The 21,535-nt window shown below is 42.8% G+C and overlaps 1 protein-coding gene across 10 annotated transcripts in view; it reads left to right on the forward strand.

Annotated features, from left to right (window-relative positions):
- The window catches only part of LMO1 (LIM domain only 1), a 514,229-nt gene that overhangs the window by 133,834 nt on the left and 358,860 nt on the right, over nt 1-21,535 (forward strand). The gene's annotated exons all lie outside the window — the stretch shown is intronic.

Here is a 21,535-nt window from a genome sequence, read left to right on the forward strand (position 1 = left end):
CGGAGGCTATTAATTTTCTTCTCAAGTGTTGCGAAATTCGTTTGTTTCTTGGCTTTAGTTTATCGTACTTGCCACTGGTTTTAGCTAAATGGATAAGCTTGTTGGTTCTTCATCTGTTTCTGCTTTCTCTGTGAATGTAAATCTGCTTTTAGAGGCTCGCGGCTTGGCTAAAGTGCTTTACGGAGGGTGCCGGCTTATTGTAAGATCCTGCACTTCAGCGCGGAAGCGACCATAGAAAGGAAAGTGGGAGCAGAGTGATGCTTTACGCATGCCATATGCTTGGTATTATTTAGGGACAGATAAAGAAGTCATCTTGACTTGAAAGGTGCGGAAAGTGTGTGCCTAATTTGCTGACAAGGGAGCCCAGGGAACTTGGTTTTGTTTACTAAGTCCCTATGCCTCACTTATTAAAGAAGTACTAAGGACTGTACAGTACGCTGTCCAGCACTGAGCCATTTGCATGTTTTCAGCCACTGTGGGGTTGCTGTGAGCTGGCCTCAGCGTGACTGCTCTCTTGCCTTCGAGGCAGTCCTACTACAATAGAAATGCTCTCTGCAACAATATTGACATGTATTCTGAAGCGCTTTAGGGCTTCAAAGCACCGTGAATATAAGGCGCTACCACTGCCTAATTTAATGGTAAACAAACTGCTCTTCTCCTTCGTGGAGCTAGGCCAGCAGAATGTCAATTAAGAAAAAACACGATTAGCTCGTCTACCTTGATGTGTTGCATGCAATAACTTCCTTTGTGTGCTTTCAATAGTAGAAATGCTGCGAGGCACCGGTTCTTTTCAAAGCATGGCTAGAATTTCTAAGAACTTAATGTGCTGTTGCGGTTTTATTTCAAGTTACTTAAAAGAACTCTTGCCGTTTGGAAAAGCTGCTTTCAGCGTGTATGCGCCGTGTCATTTTTCTCAGATTTGGGAGTTAGCTTGGGAGGGGGGGGTTACTACAGAATCTCTTCCCTACATACTTAAAAGCCATTGCAATGCTACAAAATGAACAGCTGGATACAATGTACACTAAGCACACACTTTTGCCTCAGTTACTCTAAACGTATTCTTTTGTTGACTCCAAGCTACTTTTGTTGTCTGCATGTAAGTCCGGGGCGTAACGAAACATGAGGGTCCCCCTTGCAGAGTACATTGCCGCCCCCCTACTCACTCAGGAGCTCTCAGGCCAGAGTACTGTGCTGAGTGGGCCCCTGCCCCACTCCCCCGCACTGCGGTGACTTTTGTTACACCACTGATGTAAGCAGCGTATGTCTTCCTCTAGTCACAGGTGCATTCTTCACCTCGCTTGTGTACAGGACTTCGGGAGTCTGACATTGTTCATCAGTGCAGCAGCAAGAAAGAAACTCCTGTGTTCCCTTCTAGAGAACACACAAGTGGGCGCCTTCACTATTTCAGGGCCCTCAGATCCAGGCATGCTGGTGCATGCTGAGGTCAGAGTAACGGCTTCTTCGACCGCTACACGTGCAGACGTAAAGCCAGACCTGTAACTGTTTGACATTGAAATGGTGCTTCGCCGCACCAGCGTGGCAAGGATGGCATGGGCCCTGGTGCAGGCCATGGCCCTTTCACTGCTAAGAGGTGTGGCGTAATTCAGCAACTAACACGGTTCAGTGTGCCCCTCAGGACCCCGGCGCCACTACACCTGCTGCACCAACAGTAGCCGCGCCCCTGCTTCACAGCAGGGATGAAGTTTCAATAGCCACTGCAGCTTCAGGATATGTACCCCGCTATGTACACCCCTCATCCCTACGGTTTAAGGAAATTGCAAAAAGTGCTGTTAGTGTGTTTGGACAGATGGCACTGCAGCTAAAAGTTGATCTATTTCGGTTTTTGCACAATTTCTTTTAAATTCGAACTGGACTTTGAATTTCATTTCTTGATGTTTTGTAGTTGTTTTTCAAGCTCGGCCTTGTTCACCTGCACTTTTTATTTTAAACTTGCCTCGACCCTACCTATAATAGGGTGTTTGTGATAGGCCATGCTTAGACATGGTGTGAGGCGTTCACTTTATTCGCCCCAGTCACCTGTTCACTGGATATTGTTAGATGATACTCACAGGCACTCAGTCGGCCCTTAGCATGGCACCACAGCACTTACTGAGTGTATTAATAAGGGAAAAGATAAACTATTTACCGAGAGGCAAAAAAAATCTGTTTTAAGTGCAGTGAACCAGGAGAAGATATTAGAAAAACTTGTTTTTATCCAATTTTGTTTGTCTAAAATAGCAGCTTGAAGGATCTCCTTAGAAACTAAGGAGGGTCAAATTCTGAAGTGCTTCCAGTAATACAGTCAATGATAATGATTTCAAGTAGTGAGAACCAAAGGCTTTAATATTCTCAAAAACACTGACTGCTGTGTGTGCAGCTAAGAGTCCATCTCCCACTCCTCCCACGCTTGCAACTATGTTTCTGTCCACATCGATTATTGTACATATACGTATCCAAATCGCCATATAGAAAATAATTCACTAGTATTTGCTCTCAGATATCTGGTGAATAAACTCAGCGGTCAGGTGTATTGCTAATGTCAGTTTGTTCAAGATGGTGAATGTGGTGTACTGTCCTATCCCTTGAAACTCTTTGTGTTATGCTCTTGTGTTCGTCATCATGGATACCTTCAGGAAGCATTGCTTCTTCCAAGTGTCTTAAATGAAAGCTTGTTTTGTCCTATAAATAGACATATAAATTAGAGCCAAGGATGACTTGACTGCAAGGACAATCTTGGAGGTGAATAATGCATCAAATCAAAAAAATGCATGCTTAACCCTCAACATAGTGCCCATACCCTGACATGCTTTGTAAGGCCTGTGACTGAAATGCAGTCACGATTATTTTGGCACTATTTTAAATGAAATATCATTTTTTTTTAAATAATGTAGGGCAACATCTCTGCTAATCTTGTAAAAATATTACGTTTTAAACCTAACTACTTTTCTCAATAGCCTTTCTAATAAAATAGTAGGTTCAGACACTTATCACGACTCCGAGGACCAGCACTTTTGTAAGGGTCATCGACATTAGGAAGGACTCGTGTGTCTAGGATAGAAGCCTGCCCACTATGGCCAACGAGAGCAGATATATTGTTCCTAGTTAAGGGTTGATCAGCGGCAAGCAGTTCTCAAGAATTGACAACAATAATGTGCAAACAGTGTTTGATATGCCACACACTTGACAAAACACAATCATGCCAGTCTGAAATTGAAAAAGGAGAGTAGTGAGCATACTTTCGGAGTATTAAGGATTGCAGTGGGTGAAGGATGACCCATTGGGTGCAGTCTGCAGGCCTGAGAGATGCCTGCTACTCTTGGAGCACTGACCATGCGGAACATGCACAATATTTTACTCCTTGGAGGACCAAGCAGGCACCTGGCAAATAGTGGGGGCATTTGGGACCAGATGTATGAAAGCATTTTGCATTCGCAAACGGTGCGAATGCCCGTTTGCAAATGCAAAATGCCATTTCAGAATGTATGAAATACATTCTGAACGCAATTTTAAGGAATCGCTAAAATAGCGATTCCTTAAAATTGCGACCCTGTTTAGAGAGTCGCAAATTGCGACTCTCTAAATTAGAAATCGCAAATAAGGATTCCTTATTTGCAATTTCTTAGCACATGTATGAAGCAATTCCTAAATGCGATTTTGGAATTTAGGAATCGCTAATTACCACCAAGTTGAACTTGGTGGTAAACATGTGCAAAATTAAAAAATGCATTTAAAATGCATTTTTAAATTGTACATGTAAAGCACACATGCCCTTTTGGCATGTGTGCACCTTACATGTTCCCCAAAAAAACTTTGGGGTGCAGCAGCGAGGGCCTTAGCCCCCCAGCACCCTGGGGTTTTGCATTTCCAAAATTGCGATTTCTGGTTCAGAAATCGCAATTTTGGAAATGCAAAAAATTCGCAGATATGGGTCAACAGGCCCATAGCTGCGAATGGGGCCGGTCTCGCAATTTGCGATTCGGGAATAGCATTTGCGATTTTTAAGAAATCGCTATTACCGATTCGCAAATGTGATACATGGCACTTTGCGAGTCGGAAATAGCGATTTCTTAAAAATCGCTATTTCCGAATCGCAAAGGGCCGTGATGATACATCTGGCCCTTGGTGCCGTTCTAAAGTTCCTCGGTCCTTCAAAGCACAAAGACACACACCCTGCTTCGCTTCTTATGGTGCCAGCATTGGCGCAGTGCAGTTCTAGCACTTGTACGGTCTTGTGGTGCTTTTGGAATCTGCCTGTCCTGCAGGCGTTCTAGTGGGCGAGTCTGTGTTCTTTCACTGAACAGCGCGTACCAATTTCACTATTGCTAGTGATGACATGAATGGACATTACTGTTTAGTGCATGGAGTGAGGTTGAATGATTGACTGTTGCCAGCTTGAAGTGTCAGTGGGGCTGAATGGGCAGGGCTAAGAGAATACATGTTCTAAACAAATGACTCCGATATGAATAAGCGAAAGTATAGGAAAAAAGACTGTCTGTCTTTGGTCTTTTACTGCTGTAAGTGTTGCATCTGTGGCACGAGAAGCTTTCTGCTGATACACATCTCCTTATATTGATGCAGAACACCTTTTATTGATGCACGGTGGTGTTTGCTGATGGAGGCCGCCGTTTACTGGTGCACACTTCTGTTTGATGATGCAGACCACCTTATACTAATGCAGATCAACTTTTATTCAGGCACACCTGTTTGCTTATGCAGACCGCCTTTTATTGATGCACACCTCCTTAGCTCATGTGGAATACTTTATACTGACGCCGGCCACCTTTCATTGTGGCATACCTCGGTTCACATATGCAGGCTGCCTTTTATTGATGCACACCTGTTTCCTGAAGAAGACCACCTTTTATTGATGCACACTGTCTCCTAATGAGGACCACCTTTTATTGATGCACACGTTTCATGGTGAAGACCACCTTTTATTTATGCACGCCACTGTTAGCAGATACAGACCACCCTTTAATCAATGTACATCTTTGTTCGCTGATGCAGACCTTCATTTTCTGTAGCAAATCACCTTACACAGATGCAGATCACCTTTATTGATGCAGATCTCTGTTCGCTGATTCAGACAACCTTATGTTGATAGAGATCAACTTCTATTGACCCAGGAGATCAACTTCTATTGATCCACATCTCTGTTTCATTACGCAGACCAACTTTTATTGATGCACATCTTTATTAGCTGATGCAGACCACCTTTTATTGGTTCACAGTCCTGTTCGTGGATTCAGATCAACTTTTTTTCATGCACACATCTGTTTGCTTAGTCAGACCACCTTGCATTGATGCACTCCTTGTTTTTCTAATACAGACCGCTGTTTGCTGGTGCAGCCTATTTTATACTGATGCAGATCAAATTGTATTGATGCATTTCTCTGTTCACTTAGCAGAGTACCGATTTTTGAAGGACACTTCTGTTTGCTGATGAAGAACACCTTTTATTGATATGCTTCTCTGTTCTCTGATTTATATGACTTTTTATCAATGCACATCTGTATTCACTGTTTCAGGCCGCCATTTGCTTTTGCAGAGCAACTTATACTGATGCAGATCAACTTTTATTGGTGCATACGTCTGTTCTCGTATGCAGAACACCCTTTATTAAGGTACACCTCTGCACACCTCTATACGTTGATGCAGACAACCTTCTGTTGATGCACACCTCTGCTCACTGATGCAGATCACTGTTTATTGATGCACGCCTCTTTTCACTGATCTATACCTCTGTTCACTGATGCAGACCTCCTTATACTGATGGGGAGCACTTTTTATTCATGCATACCTCTGTTCGCTGATGCAGATCACTATTTATTGTTGCACACCTCTGCTCGCTGATGCAGATCACCGTTTAATGGTGTGCACCTCGATTCGATAATGCAGACCACCTTCTATTGATGGACACCTCTGTTCACTGATACACACCTCTGTTCACTGATGCAGATCTCTGTTTATTGATGCACACTTCTGTTCACGGATACAGACAACCTTTTATTGATGCACACATCTGTTTCCTGATGCAGGCAATCTTCTATTGATGCACACCTCTATTCACTGATGCAGACAACCAATTGAGGCACACCTCTGTTTGCTGATGCAGACAGCCTTATATTGATGCACAACTCTGTTCGCTGATGCAGACAACCTATTGATGCACACCTCTGTTCGCTGATGCAGATCACCATTTATTGATGCACACCTCTGTTTGCCGATGAAGTCAACCTTCTATTGATGCACACTTCTGATTGCTAATGCAGTCCACCTTGTATTGGTGCGCACCTCTGTTCGATGATGCAGACCACTTTCTTTTGATACTCACCTCTGTTCGATGATGCACACTACCTATTGATGCCCACCTCTGTTCGATGATGCAGACAACCTTCTATTGATGCACACCTGTTTGGTGATACAGCCTTCTATTGATGCACACCTCTGTTCACTGATGCACACCACCTTCTATTGATGCACACCTCTATTCACTGAGGCAGATCAGCCCTCGCTGATCCTCATACTATTACTTGAGCCTGGTGGACCTTGTCTGCAATCAGTGTCTAAGTATGGGAGTCCTATTCTGAAAGCTCAATATTCCTGTTATTTTTGGTTTACGTATGAATCAATCTGCCAGCAAGCTAAGAGTTAGAAAAATGGATCTGTTCTTACATGGATTTAAGTGATATCCCCCATCTGCAAATGTGTCATGAAAGACTGATCTTACTCTGGCATTAGGACAACTGCAGCTTAATAAACAGATTTCAAAAACAATTCCCTGCCTCGGCTTAGAACAAACTCTTGACATGTTTAGCTCCTTTAGACTACAAATGTGACAAGTGAAACAAATATCCGATAAACCCTCAGAACTTAAAGCACGTGCCAGATCAGTGCCGTTTAAAGGGACAGTTGCCCTCAGAGATTTCTTAAAAAGCTCAGTACATTCAAATTGTTATATGTTTATCACGATTTGCCGCATCCTTAGCTATCTTAGCTAGCTGTATTGCAACCACTATGAACAGTAGCTGCCCTGTGAGTAAGGTTTAATTAACAAAATACTTTGATCAGTGTCAATCGCATTGTGAAATTCACCATAGTTTTCGGATATGTTATTGTGGTAACATTCTATACATATGCAGTCCAGTTAACTTCCCTCACATTTAGCTGTCCTTTGCAGAAATAATTGTATAGTTTCAGCATGTGTGCATTCTAGTGAAACTCTATAAATGTTCTCCTATTTTTTGGTGACTGACTTTACCGATTTTTTGTGCTTCACGTGATTGTGTCAAATAATGGGGACCGGACTCCTGTGGCACGTGATCCTCTGAAGGACTCACGGAGAGGCAGCAAGTGGTGCGTAGTATGTCATGTGATGTGTCTGAAAGCCCACACTGGGACTCCTTCCAAATCCGCGCCCTTCCCGCAGTCCAGTCTTTGTACTACTAGTGCCACCCAAGCCAGGAAGTATGTTTGAACAAAACACCACTTATTGCGTCAAGTAAATCACTGCACTCTTTACATGAAATATTCCTACACGAGTCGAGTGCAATGTTGTGTTCTGGACCATCTCTGCTCTGAAAGCAGATGTGAGGAAGCAGGGCTCCCTCTCGGCCATACCAGGCCACAAGATGAAGGACTGGCCTTCTGATGAGTGTTTCATATGGTACAATTCGAAACTGGTCGAGCTGTGGCACTTTACGTGCTGGGGTACTGCCAGGCTGTGGTACTATACACTCTATACCCGTGTGAAAACCGACCTGCTCACAAAGTTACTTTTCAACATTGTACAGCATTGTAACCTCTGTAGACACTGTTGCAGTGTGGCTTTTGTGGTTTACATCCTGCAGCCCTTATGACAGTGGTCTGACCATTGTCCCTCACATTCGGGAGCAACGTGAATCTAGTTTAGCTCCTATGCTTTACGTACTGTGCAAACAATCTTGGCTGTGTTTGGTTTATACATTAAGTATTGTCAAATCACACCCAGATTGTGGGGTTATTCATGTTGGGGCTAAGAGGTGGTGACCTTAGTAAGTTGCAGGTTTAAATACTGGAGAAACATTGAGTATGGACTAGTTATGGTTCTACTTTGCACACCAGTATGTTGTGCAAACTGGCATGATAAAGGAGCAGCATTGAAAATGGCATCATGACATTACCTGTAAGCTGTTGCATAGTTCTTTAATACTGGTAAGCTGAATGTAATTGGTAAATTGAACCACCTTGAGCAGACATGTTAGCACCAAGAATAGGTATTAGGTCCTGGCACACAATTTCAAGCTGTGCTATTTCCCTTGTCAAACAGTTGTACGTGATCATTTCTCATGAGGGACATTCTTTCTGTGATATGCTCCGCTTCCTTTGTGGCACAAGCTTTGGCTGATGTGCCTCACGTGTTTTGGATCAGTGGATAGTTGTTGTAGAAGCCTGCATCACTTATTGTAGCATAGCCATGGTTCTCCTGGATGCAGCATCAGAATCTTGGGTCCTGCATTGGCTTTTTGTTGCAATGTATTTGCAATATTATACTGTTAAATAATCAGGTCGGGACTCTTTTTAATAAAAATGTATTTGGCAGCAACCCACCGCTTAAACTTTCCTGAAGTTGGTTATGCTTCTCGGATATAGATGCCTGCTTGCTCACTGTTATTTTGTACTTTTTAAGCAGCATTGCTTTAAAAAAAAAAAAAGTTTTAGAGTATCACAATGGATACAGCATTTCCATAGAAACGTTTGTTTTGTTTTAGTAACAGTACAGTCATGTTCCTTTTATAGCACTTAATGCTCATGTGATTTTACAGTATTTACCGATAACACGGTTTTTAATGTGCTAAATGTCTGATGTTTCTGAGTGATGTAAATAAGAGGTGCTAACAGAACCGAATCCAGTGGTACAAGAGTGATTTCCTAGACATATTTGAAATATTGAGTTAAGCCCAGCCAGGTTCATATAGTTGAATGACCGATTACACAGATTTCTGCAAAGGTCTCGATACTCTCTTGAGTTATCATAACTATATGTATAAGAAGATACAACAGACAGTGGACTACTTGAGTTATATATTTCTCTGTTGAATATGTATACCTGCTAAGATGGCTTCTAAATTTCAGTTGTAGTTATGCATGTATTCTCAGTTAGAGGAAAAGAATACACTGTGCCTTTTCAAAAGGAAACTAACTGAATATATTGCTCGCTCTACCGGCTCTAATTTATTGCTTGTAACTTTTACCAAAACACAATCATTCAGCTCTATAATTAATTTTGACATTTCCTTACGGCTCGGTTTAAAGTTTATATTTCTTAATGGTACTGTAGAGAAATCGGAATATTGCTCATGTTTCGGTATTACTATGTAGGTACAAAAATAATTGAGGCCTATATTTCAGAATCATTTGCTTATGAAGTGTAGGAAACATTGTGCAAAAGTCATTTTAAGGAATGGGCAAAGTGGCCAATTGCCCTTGGTCCCCACTTTTTAAGGGGCCCCTTGGAAAAGGTATATTTTCTCGCTGTCTCACATCTGTCTATTTCACCATCTCAACCTTTAATGTATTATCCAATATTGTTTGGCACCATGGGGCCTGAATTAGCAAAAAATGAATAATAAAATGCAAAACAGTTTCTTGTCCAGGGCTCCAAAAAATCTTTAACACAACACTAAGGGGGTGATTCTGATTCTGGCGGGCGGCGGAGGCCGCCCGCCAGAATTCCGCCCCCATTATACCGCTCCGCGGTCAGAAGACCGCGGAGGGTATTATGAGTTTTTCCCTGGGCTGGCGGGCGGTCTCCAAAAGACCGCCCGCCAGCCCAGGGAAAAACTCCCTTCCCACGAGGATGCCGGCTCGTAATCGAGCCGGCGGAGTGGGAAGGTGCGACGGGTGCAGTGGCACCCGTCGCGTATTTCAGTGTCTGCAAGGCCGCCAGGGTCAGAATGACCCCCTAACTGTGCTATCACTACAAATAAAGTAACATTCGCGCACAAGCAGACTTGGTTAAAAAATCTTTGAATAGGGTTGTTCCTTTCCAGATGGGGCAGAGTTCCCTGGGCCACCCCCTTTGGTTGAAGCACAAGTTTCTAGGGTGCTCCAGAGATGATGAAGACCTGTGCAGAATGGCATTTGCTACAACTGAGTATGTTTAAGAGTCTTCTGATGTGTATTTTATGTTTGTTTTTTATCGTTTGCTGGTTGTATATGTTTCAGTTGAGGACCCACTGAAGGATCATGGTTTAAGAACCAACATCTAGTTCGATGGCTGGGGAGCGATTCTTAATTCCCTAAGTGATACAGAAAATAAGCAGCAACTACACTACCCCAATACTTTTTTATCCTTATAGGCTCACTACTCACTCATTGTTTACTGGTAGACAATGCATTTTAAGAGGTTATATACATTTTCTTAAACTATACCTTATTTTCATTATGTCCTAACTTTGTTCTGGGTGTACTTTTTAAACTCAAAAGTTCTTGCATGGTTAAGTCTTTAGCCCAGCCAGCTACTAAAAGCACTAGCAAGTGGTATTTTAAACAACCTTTGGCTGCTCCAAATTCAAGAATAACCGACCTTCAGTTTTGTTTTACCATCTTTTATCCCCTGATCTGTCAAGTAATTAAGGTATCTTTATTTGCATGATTAATTAAAACCATTGCATTAGCGTTTGCAAAGAAACTGAAGAAATCACAACCTTTTTAAAAACACAAATCACTAGAGTATTTAAAAAAAGAAATAAGTGACAATAAAAGCATCAATAGTGCCCTAATAGTATTAATGTTAAAACTGACTGCGCAGTGATCTCCTGGTTACACAAAATCGTCTGAGAGGGTGCGTAAACTGCTGAGTGTAGTTGATTCTTTCCCTCCTAATGCTAAAATACCCTGGATAAATTAAGGTTAAAAGGCAACTTCTCACCAGTCTCCTGGTTACATGGAAAGGCTCAGAAGATGCATAAAGTGCAGAGTGCTATTTGTTTATTTCCTCCTAATGCTGGGAATGCGCCCTCAGCTTCTTCCAGTTCTATCTACTGTTAAGTCTCTTTTCAGCCATACTCAGGGACTTTACTAGGCAGCAGTTTAGATGTACATCATTGCGGGCAAAGCACATTTTTGCTGCCTGCCTGCATGTATGTAGTCCTTTAAGGTTAAAAAGGGGTCTAAGAAGTCCTCTATGGTCCCTCTTCAAATCCTTCCATATGCATAGTAGATGGACAATGTTTTCTTTCTCTTCCCCACACAGGCGACAACAGTTTAGTAGCGAAGGGCCCTTCCATGGTGGTAGGTAATTTTCGGAGGGTAAAATGCTTAGGCGATACAGTAGATAGTTCTCCTCAGTGGATCTCATGAAGCTTGTAACTAGGGAGACCTGAGGGGCTGCCTTGGTGTAACTTTTTATGGTAAGCCAACCGTGAGGCCTTTCCGCAAGCCTTACTTTGTCCTCTACCAGAGAGATTCTTTCATTGGTTTTATTAACAAGCTTTTTAAAATTATCGTATGATCCTGCGGCCTCCTGGATTCCCTGTAGGCCTAGCTGATTAATTGAGTCTTGCAGGTAGGCTCTAGCCACACTATTCTCCTTAGTCAACAGTTCATTCGTAGGTGGGCATATAAAGACCATTGTTGGTTCATCACCCCTGATCCTATGCCAGCATTGACGTAAACTCCTTGATGAGCCAGCTCTTACCTCTGTAGGGCAAATTCTAGCCTTGTTTCAGCCGCTGAGGTACATTTGGGTAAGTTGAAAATTATGTGCAGTGCACCTGTTTTTAATTTATCCAATGTGACAGCATCTCTCCTCCTCATGGCCTCACTTCCATAGGCGACTGCTGGAATAGGTTTTGCCTGTAACACTTTTACGAAGTGGGGTGAGGTTTGGGCCTACAACTTTGTTCCTTAAATTGTTTTTTAATGCCACTGCTATTGCTTTACCTTTCCTCTTAAGTGCTTCTTTGTCGGCTTCGAATGTGCCCTTGTTGTCAATTTGTCAATTATGACCCCTACGTACTGTACATTTTCCAGCTGTTGTTTAGTGAGGTACCATCGATATGACCCCTTTACTTTGCATTGGTTCAGGTGCATTACTTTAGACTTGTCCAGATTCATACTCAAGCCATTTTCTACAGAGTAGCTTCAAGTCATGTCTAGTAAGTGCTTAAGCCCGACTGGAGTTCTGCTAATAAGTACTAGATCGTCTTCATATACCAAATTTTAGAGGATGAGACCTCCCATATTTGGATCATGCACTTGCCTAGCTTGGTTGATGAGTCTGACATAAAGAGGGAAAAAAAAGTTGGGGCTGAGAGCCAGCCTTGTTTCAGCCCCATTGTGGTTGGAATCCTTCTTGAAAGGTAATCACCGGTCCCCAACTTCACTTGAACTCATGTGTTTGTGTGCAGGAGTATCAGTTGTTTGAGACGGGAAGTTGGAACATTCCATTTAGAAAGTTTGTACCATTGTCTATTTCTGTCTATACAATCGAAGGCTAAGCTATAATCAAAAAAGTAGAGAAACAGGGACTGTCTCGCTGCTATTGTTGCATCAGTCAGCATGGAAATAGTTAATATTCAGGTGATACTTCCCATATATTTTCTGAAACCTATCTGGTTGATTGAAATACTTTCATTATCCATTTCCAAGGTCTCCAAATCCTCTGGTACGAGGCCAGCGTAGTATTTGGCATCGTTGTCTATCAGAGCTACCAGCGTGTAATTTTTGCCCTCACCCTTACTGCCTTTTTTTATGTATCGGGGAGACGATCGAACCCCTCCATGAAGCTAGAATTATCTCTGTTTTCACGATCCTTTTGAAGACCGATTCAATTGTCTACATGCAGGAATTGCGGTCTAATTTAAACAATACCGGAGGAATGCCACCCGGGCCTGGCGCTCCCTCTCTTCTTCCTTTAGTTAATCTTTTTGCAATATGGTTAGCAGAGTTTGTGATCTATGAGGTTCCATAGTTGTTGCATGTTTTCATCAAGTTTTCCTTCCTCATTTGATCCCATTTGAAGCTTGAACTCTATGCTTGCACTGGAATGAGATTTGTTGTTAAAATGATCCTGAAGGTAACTCGTCCAGGCCTCTACTGTTAGGTGAGAGCTGATTCCATGTGCAGTTGGATTTTGTAGCAAATTGATTGTGCGCCAAAACCGTGCACTATTTTGGTCTTAGACTGATAAAGAAATTTGTTTATCACTTTTATCATGCCCTGAGTTGTGCATCCTGCCAAGAAGAGGGTCTTCCAAAGCGATGTTCTTTACTTGCCCTGGGTCGTGACTCTTCTAGCTTGCCAGAGAATTTCTCTTATCTACACATAAACAGTGTCCACTTCACTAACATTAGAAGTCCAATTGTTAGTCTAATTTTACTGAACACCTTTGTGATATTTTATAAGTTAACTTCAGCTTTTCCGTTCACATTCTGAACTATAATATCTGCATTATCGTTCTGTCCTGAATCTCCCCTTACTTTGATCAACCTACATGAACACTTTTGTTGCTTCATGATGTCTCACAAGGGTTGGTGAAATTCAGTTAGGTAGAGCATCTTGATTTGCGACTCTTTTCCCACAATGCAAATTTGCTGTTCTGTTTTCAAAGCCGGAAGCTGTACATGAATGTTAGACCTGGCTGCTCTTTGCGTGGTTTCCCTGTACATTTTTGCTTCTGACCCCCTGTTTTTTGGATCCTGTGTTCATAATTAGTTTTAGCTGGTTTTGATACTCTGGGCACTTTACTACTGCTAACCAGTGCTAAAGTGCTAGTGCCCTCTGTCTAAAAGATATTGCTAATTGGTTTTCCATAATTAGCACATTTGATGTACTGGTACGTCCCTAGTAAAGTGCAATATGTGTACCCAGGAACTGTAAATAAAATGCTACTAGTGGGCCTGTAGCACTGATTGTGCCACCCCCTTGAGTAGCCCTGTAAACATGTCTCAGACCTGCTACTGCAGTGTCTGTGTGTGCAGTTTTGCGCTGTCAATATGACCTGGCAAGTGTACCCACTTACCAGGCACAAACCTTCCCTTTTATTACATGTAAATCACCCCTAAGGTAGGCCTTTGGTAGCCCCATGGGCAGGATGCAGTGTATTTAAAAGATAGGACATTTACTGTTGTGTTTTATATGTCCTGACAGTGAAATACTGCCAAATTAGTTTTTCACTATTGCAAGGCCTATCTCTCCCATAGGTTAACATGGGTAGTGCCGTTAAATATCTTTTAAGTGCAGTTTCCCGTTGGGAACAGATAGAGATAATGAGTCTGGTGTCTCTGAACTCACAATTTAAAAATACATATTTTGATAAAGTTGGTTTTTAGATTGTCTGTTTGTAAATGCCACTTTGAGAAAGTGGGCATTTTCTTGCTTAACCATTCTGTGCCTCTACCTGGCTGCTGAAAACACGTCTGGGTCAGACTGACAGTTGCACTGTTTGTGAATTCACTCTAGACAGTGACTCAAAGGGTGCTCAGGTGTTTCCTTCTTATCCTGATGAGTCTTCCTGGGCTAGAGTGGGAGGGAGGAGCTGACACCTGCACTTGAAAGGGCTGTACCTGCCCTCACACAATACAGACTCTGACCCCCAGGTGTGTGTCTGGGGCAGGGCAAGGACGAGACAGGGTCTTGTGCATTACAACGACTTTCCTTTGAAGTTTGCCTACTTCAGAGTCAGAAATGAGTATAAGTATTGGACTGCTGACCCCATAACTTTAGAATGCTTCTGCATCAAAAGGAACCTCTGCCAAGGAGAAAAACTTGATGCTTGAGGACCTGCCATGCACCCTGTTGCTCTGCTGTGCTGGCCTGCTCCTGCTGCTTCTGCCTGAAGAGTGAAGGACAGGACTTTGCTTTCTGAAAACCTGCTTGTGAAATTTCTCCAAGGGCTTGGTCTGAGCTTGCCCCCTGTTCTGAAGTATCAGGGACATCAAAGACTTCATCTGCCAGTGTCTCAGCTCTTAGAAGTGGAAGCTGGTAACTTGCAGGGGAAAATCCACGCACCGCTGTGTGTGCGTCAGAAACATCGATGCAGCGCCTGTCTCACGGCTGTCAATTTGACGCAGCGCCTGCCTCATGGCCGGAGAATCAACGCTGTGCCTGTTCTCAACGCGGACCCTTTGCCCAGCGTGTCTGAATTTTCCACACATTGTCCCTGGCCTCTAAAATCTTCAACATCACCGCACAGACCTGAAGCTGCTTCTCTGGAAACCGACGCAGCACTTACCCGGCGGAGAATGAATCGACACATGGCCTCACTTGCGAGTCAGGAATCAGCACATTGCTTGCCTTTCTGATGCACGCTCAGCTGTGCGGCTTTATTTTTAACATATACCAGGTACTTTGTGCTAAAACAACACATACGTTGATTTCTGTGGATTAAGACTCTTTTTACTTTAAAAAATCACACCTTTTCTTGTGTATGTTGGATTTTTGTCCTTTTGGTCTTGTTTAATTTAGATTAACATTGGCTATTTTTCTAAACTGGTGTGGAGTCCTTTTGTGGTGTTTTCATTGTGTTACTCTGTGTGTTTGTATAAATACTTTACACATTAGAGTGATGATCCCTACTTGGACAGGGTGCAAACTGACTGCTAACTAGAGACCCCATTTCTAACAATGAATAATACATGCAGGGATAATAATTGATTGAACATTTTCTTTTTCTTTTTGTTAAATGAAAGTGGGGGATTATCTGATGATTTATCAGCACCCTAGGCACACTGCCTAGCTATACACCTAGGTTCTTCATCACTATCACTCGTATTTTCTTCTTTCTAATTTTTCCTCCGTCTCGTCTAGTTTAATACATTATTGTTTTTGGTGCTGGAGGAGTGTTGAAGGGCATCTTATAATATCACATTCATGAGTAAAGCCAAAGTGAATACATTCTTAGGATCATTTGAGGTTGTACCTAACTTCTTTGCAAGTACAGCTGTAATGCTTATCCCTGACCAGATGTCAACATCATATTGTCAACTTTGATCCATTCTTACTACCCTTTTGCTCGAGCACAGAGCTCTTCCAACATGTGCGTTGCTAATTTGCATTATCATTCATCCCGAATGCAAAATTTAAGCTTATATCCAGAAAGCGCAAGCACTCCGTACCCACTGTTGGATAGTTTACTGAGTATACCCCATGTCGGTACAAGGTGCAAAGTGTATGTGACACAGTTCATAAAAGCGCACCCAAAGCGCTTCTGACAAATGGCAGCAGGCATCACTTTATCAAGTAAACATTTAGGTCAAATCTTGAGATGATGGTGCTTCTTTGTGGGCTTGTTTTCATTATTCAAGTGAAGAAATGGATTATGCTGGAGAGCTTTTTTATCTTTTATAAATGCATAGATAGAAAATACAACGGGAATAGCAAATGCAGCCTTGCTGTAAATTGTTAATGATGGTGTTGTGGTCTAGATGTCGCTACAGCAAAGCAGTTAAAAGCAATCTGCTTGTGACAAATTCCTTTCTTTGCTCTCAACTTGCCAGTGAAATACCTTTTTAGACAAAAGTGTGTCTTTATTTATACATGGCATTCAAATATAGGCATGATGCTTTTAAATATTCCACTTCTGGTTTTGACAGGCACTTTCAGTGATGGCCTGGCAAGTGAAAGAGCTCCATGTGCTGTGTTTAATTTGTACTAAACGAAGTGCAGGGGTCCAAAGTGTTTCTTAGGAGCCAGTGGGCGGAATTGTAGAATACTGAGGTTGCTGAATACCAAGGCTATTTAATGTTGATTCCACCTCATGTCTGTTTGATCCACCGCCCTAGGTGTCATTATCTTACACTTACCGGTTCCTTGTCATTGCTTTGTCACTGTTTTCCTATCCCTCTCTTTCTACACTATCCGTATTCTCCCTTTCTGCCTATTGATGTGGGTGAAAGTGATGAATGAAAGTAGTTCCCAGTCCCACTGACCACAGCCTGCAACCACTGGCACAAGTCAGATACTGACCAAATGCGTATTATCGCTTCCATGTTCTGTTCTGATTTTTAGAATAATTTTGATGGTCCTCTGTCCATAACTTCAACCAGAATATTTGAAGTGTTAATACGCACTATTGGTAAACGGTTCCTTCCAGCCTAATTTTTTTATTGAAACAATGCTTTTTGCATCGCATTGCGATAAGCATTTGATATACCTGAAGTGAAAGTTAAACACCGTTTTGAGGCTATATTATTTTAGTATTGCTTACATGTGTTTATGTATTAGACTTTTTCTAAGTTGGAAATAATATAGTCTATAGGCAAATTGCCACAACCATATTTAGAGCTCTAGGCAATATATTTTCCTAAGTTCAAAGTGGCCTATTTATGAGAATGTCACGCAATGCAGCGCAGCAAGTCCACTTGTACTGCTGTACTGCGTGACAGGGAAGGAGCAGGAATGCACTGTATTTAAGGCAATATGGCGCATTCCTGCCTTTTACTCTGCACTGGCACCCATTTAGCAGCCTAGCGCCAACAAAGCCACCATTCGAACATGGTGCAAGGGTGCCTGTGTTGCATGCAGGCCTTTATGTGCAGAAAGGAACAGTCTCCTGCACAAAAACAATCCTGAGAGGCATATTCGTTTTTTTATGTGTGCTGCATTCTGCAGCACACATAGAAAGATGAAGAAACGTGGAGAAATAAATATATTTCTCCTCATTACAACTCACCTGAGAAGGCCTATCTTTTTGGTGCATTTCCCAGGTTTGCCGATTCTGGTAAGTCTGGGAATGCGTCAAAAAACATGGAAATGCCCACCTAATCTCCATGGAACGCCTTCCCAGGGCAGAGTAAGACACTGCCTTATTCCACATTTATGGAGCCACTCGAGGCAACACAAAGTGGCCTTGCATGACTTCATAAATCACATATAAGGGACCAAACCGGCTCATGAATAGGTCCCAAAGTTCTGGCTCATTTTGGATCCACATGTTCCTGCAGATAAAAATGGTGCCTCTCTAGCAGTCCTTCACCCTTGGTGAGCATTAGTCATCAAAATTAATTACACAACCATTCTACAAAGACCTTGTCACAAAATGGTTGAAATGTAAGTGCTTCTTTGTGAACCCTGCAAAAGGCCTAGAGCGGACATGCCAGATTGTTGCGCATTCCATTAAATTACTATGTAAATGTATGGAAATCTGCACCTGTAAATATGTCTTTGGGTTTTTAACCCCTTTGCTGCCAGGCCTTTTTCCCCTCAGGTGGCGAGCCTTTTTTTTTGGCTGTTTGGGGCAGTTCGTGCTCAGGCCCTCATAACTTTTTGTCCACATAAGCTACCCATGCCAAATTTGCGTCCTTTTTTTCCAACATCCTAGGGATTCTAGAGGTACCTAGACTTTATGGGTTCCCCCAAAGGAGACCAAAAATTTGCCAAAATACAGCAACAAATTCATTTTTTGTTTACAAATAAATGGGAAAAAAGGGCTGCAGAAGGCGGTTTGTGTTTTTTTCCCTGAAAATGGCATCATCAAAGGGTTTGCGGTGCTAAAATCACCATCTTCCCAGCTTTCAGGAACAGGCAGACTTGAATCAGAAAGTCCAATTTTTCAACACAATTTTGGCATTTTACTGGGACATACCCCATTGTTACTATTTTTTGTGCTTTCATCCTCCTTCCTGTTAGTGATAGAAATGGGTGTGAAACCAATGCTAGATCCCAGACAGCTAAACATTTCTGAAAAGTAGACAACATTCTGAATTCAACAATTGGTAAATTGTGTAGATCCTACAATGGTTTCCTACTGACAATAACAGCTGAAATAAAAAAATATTGAAATTGAGGTGAACAAAACAGCCATTTTTCTCAACGTTTTACACTGTAACTTTTTTCTGCGATGTCAGATTTTTGAAAGCAATATACTGTTACGTCAGCTGGACTCTTCTGGTTGCGGGGATATATAGGGCTTGTAGGTTCACCAAGAACCCTAGGTGCCCAGAGTCAATAAATGAGCTGCACCTTACAATGCATTTTCATTCTATACCGGGTATTCAGCAATTCATTTGCTGAAATATAAAGAGTGAAAAATAGATATCAAGAAAACCTTTGTATTTCCAAAATGGGCACAAGATAAGGTGTTGAGGAGCAGTGGTTATTTGCACATCTCTGAATTCCCAGGTGCCCATACTAGCATGTGGATTACAGGGCATTTCTCAAATAGATGACTTTTTTACACACAGTCTTACATTTGGAAGGAAATCATGTGGAGAAAGACAAGGGGCAATAACACTTGTTTTGCTCTTCTGTGTTCCCACAAGTCTCCTGATAAAATGGTAACTCACTTGCATGGGTAGGCCTAATACTCGCGACAGGAAACTCAACATGGACACATCCATTTCTTTCATTGAAATCTGACATGTGTTTTTTGCAAAGTCCCTAGCTGTAGATTTTGGCCTCTAGCTCAGCCGGCACCTAGGGATACCTACCAAACCTGTGCATTTTTTAAAACTAGACATCCAGGATGGGGTGACATGTGCAACTCTTACCAGGTTCTGTTACCCAGAATCCTTTGCAAACCTCAAAATTTGGCCAAAAAAACACATTTTCCTCACATTTTGGTGACAGAAAGTTCTGGAATCTGAGAGGAGCCACAAATTTCCTTCCACGCAGCGTTCCTCCCAGTCTCCCGATAAAAATGGTACCTCACTTGTGTGGGTAGGCCTAGCGCCCGTGACAGGAAATGCCCCAAAACATAACGTGGACACATCACATTTTCCCCCCAAAAACAGAGCTGTTTTTGCAATGTGCCAAGCTGTGGATTTTGGCCTCTAGCTCAGCTGGCACCTAGGGAAACCTACCAGACCTGCGCATTTTTGAAAACTAGACACCTAGTGTAATCCAGGATCGGGTGATTTGTGGGGCTCTCACCAGGTTCTGTTACCCAGAATCCTTTGCACACCTCAAAATTTGGCCCAAAAAACACCTTTTCTCACATTTTGGTGACAGAAAGTTCTGGAATCTGACAGGAGCAACACATTTCCTTCCACTCAGCTTTCCCCCAAGTCTCCTGATAAAAATGGTACCTCACTTGTGTGGGTAGGCCTAGTGCCCGCGAAAGGAAATGCCCCAAAACACTATCTGGACACATCACAATGATCAAATACAAAACTACCTGTTTTTGTGGTGGGGGCACCTGCGTTTTTGGTCCTAGGGTCAGCAGCCATACAGGGAAACCTACCAACCTCAGACATTTCTGAAACTAGACACCATAGGGAGTCCAGGGAGGTGTGACTTGCATTGATCCCCCAGTGTTTTCTTACCCAGAATCCTCAGCAAAGCTCAAATTTAGCTAAAAATCTCATTTTTCCCACATTTCTGTGTGGGATCACCACACTGGGACAAATTTCCTACAACCCAACGTCCCCCCCAGTCTCCCGGTAAAAATGATACCTCACTTGTGTAGGTGGGCCAAGTGCCTGTGACAGGGAAGAGCCAAAAACATGTCAAAACTGAGGTGGAAACAAAGCGGGTCTAAAAGTACAGTTGGAAAAAAAACATTTTTAGGCTGACAAGTGGGGCAGAATTTTTATCGGTATAGATGAGACAGTGTTGGGTGGTAGGAGTTTTGTGGACTCCTGCAGATTCCGGAAGGTTCCATCACAAAAATGGGGAAAAATGTGTGATTTCCAGAAAAGTTGGAGGTTTGCAGGGCATTGTGGTTAAAAAAAATGGTGCTGGGTGTATGTGAAGGATACCACCCAGGACTCACCCAGATGTTTAGTTTTCAGATGTGTCCAGGTCTTGTGGATTTTTCAACATGGCACCGTCCCAAAGTCCAAAAAGTGCAGCCCCCACCATTCCAAGTGGGATGATTTTGAGAGTTAGCCAAGCTCTCATGGCCCAAATGTAAAACCAAAACCCAAAATAATCAAATGTCCTCTTGCTTGCCGTGGGATAAGATGTTTTAGTGTGCGGGGGGAGAGCTGAAAGACTGTTACCCCTTCAGTTGCAGTGGGGGCATAACCAGGCCCATACTGGTTGGTAGCCACCACCCCACAATTTTTTTTTTCCTGGCATCTAGTAGACTTTCTGGGCCCCCCAGGGTGTGGATCGGGGGTAATTGCCCTATCTGCCCACTGGTGGGCAGAACAACTTCGGTCCCATTTATTTGGGGTAGGGGTAAGGCCATACCCCCACCCTGATATTTTGGAGAAAAAAAATCTTCCCTGGTGGGCTTTCGGGCCTTCCAAAGATAGGCCGATCTGCCCCCAAGGGGGGCAGATATGGCCAAAAGTAATGTGCCCCTATGGGGAGCGGCCTTTGCTCCCCCCCCAAACAAAACACATACATACACACACATCAATCCCTGGTGCCTCAGCGGTTTCTGCCCCCAAGGGGAGCAGAAATGGCCTAAAATAAATTTGCCCCCCCCCAAGGGAGCGACCCTTGCCTAAGGGGTCACTCCCCTTGCGTGAAATTGGCGCAAAAAAAAAATCCCTGGTGTCTAGTGGTTTTTGCCCTCCCCCGGGGGCAGATCGGCCTAATTATAATAAGCCCATCTGCCCCTGGGGGAGCAGAAAAGTCCTAAAAATATTTTGGCCTCCCGGGG

This window comes from Pleurodeles waltl, chromosome 3_1, assembly GCF_031143425.1.
Source record: "Pleurodeles waltl isolate 20211129_DDA chromosome 3_1, aPleWal1.hap1.20221129, whole genome shotgun sequence".
NCBI classification, from domain to species: domain Eukaryota; kingdom Metazoa; phylum Chordata; class Amphibia; order Caudata; family Salamandridae; genus Pleurodeles; species Pleurodeles waltl.